This window comes from Aegilops tauschii, chromosome 3, assembly GCF_002575655.3.
Source record: "Aegilops tauschii subsp. strangulata cultivar AL8/78 chromosome 3, Aet v6.0, whole genome shotgun sequence".
NCBI classification, from domain to species: Eukaryota; Viridiplantae; Streptophyta; class Magnoliopsida; order Poales; family Poaceae; genus Aegilops; species Aegilops tauschii.
In genome coordinates this window covers 509,669,576-509,675,071 of record NC_053037.3, presented here as the reverse complement: position 1 = coordinate 509,675,071, position 5,496 = coordinate 509,669,576, and the positions used below count along the sequence as shown (strand labels likewise).

At 43.0% G+C, this 5,496-nt stretch overlaps 1 pseudogene; it reads right to left on the bottom strand.

Moving 5' to 3' along the window:
- Positions 1-4,391: 4,391 nt before the first annotated feature.
- Positions 4,392-5,049, bottom strand: LOC109761614 (probable CCR4-associated factor 1 homolog 11; annotated as a pseudogene).
- Positions 5,050-5,496: the final 447 nt, after the last annotated feature.

The window sequence follows — 5,496 nt, the reverse complement described above, 5'->3', positions numbered from 1 at the left end:
TACGTCCAATTCAAACTAACTCATTAATTTTGAGAATTTGACTAGCATTCAAATAGTTCATTGGGTCGGAGCCTAGAACATCTATATCTATACTTTGAATATTGATTGTTGGATGAAGTCAATTCGACATTATAAAGGTAACAAATCTGAGCAATGCTGGTTGTCGGATATCGTCTTCACTCGGTTGGGTTTTGCCATGTGTAGTATCTAGGAGATTCCATGTTTGAGCTTAATCATAATGCACAAAGCTCAAAACAACTTCCTCTTTGTTCTAGAATATTCCATTTAAATTTTAGAAAACAATTCCTCTGAACGTATTACCATTCTTTTAGACTTTATAATTTACAACGAATAAAATATGCACAACCGTCGAAACACAAACATCCTTTGTTCTAGAATATTCTATACTTCCATTATTCAAACTTTTTCTTTGAATTACCACTACGTTCTTCACTTTATGAATTACAATGCACAATATGCAAAAACCTCAAATCAAATGCACTTCTCATTTGTTCAACACTTGGCTATATATTCCCCAAAGTTTGTTTTCCCCTTAAAGAATTGCTCTTGACTTTTAATTTATGTTTTTTTGTTCAAGGCTACGACATATCATTCAAAAATTCCATTTGTCTTTGAAGATGCAATACTAGATACTCAAAATTGCAATATGGAATACGTAAAGATAATCAATGATCCTAGACGCACGGAGGAATACGGGCATCTCAACGCTAATTAACCCCCCACCCCCTTGATTTTCATGGGGGTGAGCCCCGCCTTCCTCCTAATCTCCAATAAAAACCGGGCACCTAATTACAATCCGTTGAATCCGTAACAACCAATCCGTGCGTGTAGCATTACTCAAAAATAATTATGATGGACATATTTCTCATGTGTTTCGTGTAGTATTATATCGTCTAGTCTTCAAGTATTTGGTAGCTATAATTTGATTTTCAAGGGGATGAACTATGAAAATTAAATCTACAACTAGACATGCATATATGACTCCAAACATACATGTGTCACCTGTTATAATGTGATATGTCATTATTCATTCATTATACTTTGGTTATTTAAATTATTACGTGCAATGCATGTGTACTTTACTATATTAGTTATAGGGGATGGGGGCGCAAAAGAAACACAGTGTGGATCTCACTTAGCAGTTCATGTGGCCTTTTTTGCTCACATGAAGAGACGATGCGAAGAGAACATGCACACCAAAGTCAAAAAGATTCGGCTTCATGACTCTTTGGGAGTACAAGTGGATCCTCTAGGCTCATACATGATACATCTTAACTAACTCGTTCAAATCGGAGAGTTGCGGTTTCGAGAAATGTGCCCATGCACCATTACAAAAAAAACGCACATACACAGGTGAAAAGTAGATGGAGTTTGCAGTGATGAGTTTTACAAGTCCACAAGGTGATTTATTTTTTCAAGCAACCAGCAAAAGTGTTGCCTTTTTATTAAGATAGAAGGCAGAAACATGCATTTACAAGAGGCAAGCTGTTTTTAAGGGGAACAAGCTAAAGAAAAAGGGTACTATGCAGGAATCACGCCAATGCCCTAGCCTTGCGCTCTGAAAGCAAGCTCGCGCTGACGCATATCCTCAAGGGTCGTATTTACCACTTCGATGTAGGTTAGCCGCGATCCATCCTTCGGTACCTCTTTTTACATGTGTTCCAAATCACATAGAGGATGACCACTTAGCCGACGCGACTCGTATAAGATGGTTAGCAAAACAGTGCTTGGCAGTAGGCACAGACTTAATAAAAATTAAAAAGTGTGGATTGGTTTACTGTTGTATCTCAATCCAATGGCACCTTAGAGCAACAACATTATGAAGAGGATTCTGAGATGGGCACAACGGTCAAATATATGAAGAGAAAATTCAGAAGGTATTGGAAGATGTCATGGTTGAGCCTTTGTATTCCAGTGATTTTGGACCCAGAATTCAAGTTGAAATATATTGAGTTCCGATTTGGCCTAGAGTTTGGGAATGAAGCCGCAACAATCATTGCTAAAATAAAAAATGTGTTCCAAGGGTTGTTCAAGGAATACCTCCAATTGAATGACAATGGCTCAGATCCCATGTCACAAGGAGGTGATGATGACATGGCTATAAGTGGTGAAGATCCTATGGCTGATTGGGACAAACATGTCACCCTCAAATTAGCAAATTTGGATTCAACCGAACTTGATTCATACTTGTCAAAGGTACCCATCATTCGAAGCGATCAATTCAATATCCTTGCATGGTGGCAGACGAACTCAGGTGAATACCCAACGTTGAGTCGCATGGCAGCAGATATCTTGGCGGCTCCTGCCTCTGCGGTGGCATCTGAGTCTGCCTTCAGCACAGGGAAGAGAGTTCTATCAGATTTTGGAAGTCGAATGACCCCAACAACACTTGAAGCTCTTGTTTGCTTACAAGACTGGATAAGGGCCACCGGTAAAGCCATACAACACAAGTTTCTTGTTCGTTTCTATTAATGATGCAAGTTTACAAGTTTCCTCTTTTTTTTCTGCAGCTAATACTCAGCGTAGCTTGGCTTCAGTTCATGGCATTATAATGGACTTACAAGGTATGAGAAAACTTCTGATGTATATAGTTCCATGTATATGAAAGTATATATTTATCACACTAGTTTCAGCACACTACTAGTTTTTGTGTGGTTCAGGTGACATTACTTGTAGTGCAGTACATTGCTAACTACAGTAACTTGATTAGAAGGCCGTCTTTCATTCCCTTTCATTCTTGCTTGTTGATATGCTTATGAGAATTGGGAATATTCTCTTTGTTCTAATCTTTGTTGCGGAGTGGATGACGGGTAGTGTATGATGGATATTTAGAAGTGTATTTTCTTGCAAACCTGTCATGAATTGGTTTTCTGGAACACGCCTTTGTATTTTTTATGTAGCAGCCAAGCACTACAACCCTGTTTCTGATGCACCACTTGTTGGTTCTATTATTTGTTAACACATCACCTCTCTGTTTTAAATTGCTTTCTGATATTGTTTAATTCATAAAAATAAATAGTTGTGATTGTATATTGTATATTGTGCAAATGCTTGCAAACATTGTGTTTGGGCTGTATCTAAGGCGTAGATCATTTTTTAGTATCTTGCTACTAAGAATATTCCTCTATTCATAAATATATTATCTAGTTTTTTTAAGGATAAATATATTATTTAGTTGATGTACACATAATTACTCTTGTAACATTTCCTTGTAAATACAGATATCGAGGACTGATGCTTGTTGGAGCAATTGATGTTAAACCTCAAGCAGATGTTGAAGCAAATATTCTTTAGCTTGATCTTTTGATCTTGTGTGTGTCTATTGGATTGAGATCTTTAGCTTGACCTTCTTTGAAACCTGTAATCTTATGTTCTTGTCCGAATCTATTGGATTGAGGTCTTTAGCTTGTTGCTCTTTGAAACATGTAATCTCTTGATCTCGCCAATTTACTAAATGTGGAAAGATTAGACCTTGTCATTTTACTGTACTGTGTACACATTTGCTGACATATCTAATCTTTTGGGGACTTATTTGTAATTTGGCGAGGCCACAAATGTTGGACTGTGCAAACATTTGGTTCAAAAAATTTGTAATCTTCTGGGCTGTGTAAACATTTACTAAATTCTGGGTCGGCCTCATGTACCCAATGGGTCAATGGGCCACAAAATTATGATGAAATGGGCTGGCCCATGGCCTCACATATTGACCTTGGGGCCACGGGGCCAGGGCCAGGGCCGGGTCGACCCATTCCCATCTTGACAAGGAGAGATGCAGAGAAGGGAGGCCGGTGGTACGGGAAAGAGGAGGGGCTCAGAACAAGTGCGGCAGCGTGAGGAGATTAGGAGAATCGAGGGAGAGGAAGGAGGCGGCGGCGTCGAAGAGAGAAGGGGATCGTGCGGAGACCCCAGGCTAGATTTTGCCCAATTGCGTCTCCGCTCGGTAGAGTCCGCCCCTTTTTACCCCTTCCGTTTTTCTTTTCTCTGGCTAGCACATCAAAAATGATGAGGTAGCTAGCGCGAGCGATCGCCCAGAGGTTCGCTATTGGAGATGTTAACTACTCAGGTAAGTATTACGATAAATACATCACGCATCATTAAAACCTTTTTTTTAGGGAACCATCACTGAAAGAACCCTTGACTGGAAGTTTTGAATACTACTAAAAGGAAAATCAAATGTTTTTTTTTGATGAGAAAAACAAACGCTTGACCTATATAAAACTAGTACTAACAATCTTCTGAACTACTACCGTTAAATGGTCGACGAACGCAAGTGCCCAATTAAGCGGCGGCGGGCGGCATGCGTCCGTTGCACATTCGAATTCTTGACCAACATTGCTCAGTGTCTGATTTTCTGATCGACCGTCGAAGAACTACTGCAGGCCCTGAAGCAGACCTCGGAACCTCTCCACGTTGCCGCCGAACTCCCCGTGCTTCCAAATCCTGAAGGCCAGAAGCGCGCGCACGCCAGCGGCGCCTGCGAGACGAGGGCTCCCCCACGGCGGATGGATGCGCAGGCTAGCGGCGATGCAGTCCAGCCCCACCGGCATGCCCGGGCAGCCGGCCGCCATCGTGGCAACGTCGTAGACCTGCTGGCCGAGGTAATACTGCATGCCGCCCACGAACCCGGCCACGTCGTGCGGTACGTAGCGGGGCGCCGCCCGTGACAATCTTGAGCAGGTATGCTGCGTAGTAGGCACCGGCGTAGGTGATCCACGACAGCGGCCGCCCATGTCCGGCGCCAATGAGGCTGGAGCCCATGAGCAGCGCGCCGAGCATGTCGAGGTCGACGCCGCGGTCGGCAAGGTAGTCGAGGGCCTTTTGGTCGTGCGGGTCGGCGAGGCGGCAGAAGTCGCAGAGGTTGAACTCCCAGGCGACCTGCTGGCCTTCGTGGTCGCAGACGGCGATGCCGACCTGGAGCGGCTTTAGGCCGTCGACGTTGGCCTTCATGAGCGCGTAGCGCTGCGCCACCGTCATGCTGTTGAGGTCCTGGCCGGCGGCGTGGACGAGTCCAGGCCTCGTTGCATTCATCTTGTTTCATACATGCAAATCTTAAAAAGGTAATAGGGGGTCACAGGTGATGACCAGCTTCTTCGAGGAGATATATCTTGGGCCGGGGCTGGACAAAATTTACGCTTGGTTTACTCCAATATCTCAGTTCTCAAAGACCAAGTTACACACCCAAAAAGTTTTTGGTTAAAATACATCCCACTTGCTTCAAAAGAAGGCTCGCCAACGCTCTTATCAGTTATCACAAATGATTGATCAAGGCTGGAAATCGGCCTATTTATATGCCCTCAGCATGCAGCTTATTTGGATATCACAGCCTAGCTCATGCAGATTTGGATGAGCAGTCATGCAGGATGCAACATGGGGACGATGGACATCAATTCATACAACACATACTGCACCTGTCAACTCTCAGTACGTGGTTGGTTGAGACTGGTTTTTCTACCGTGCACGGTAGATACCGTGCAT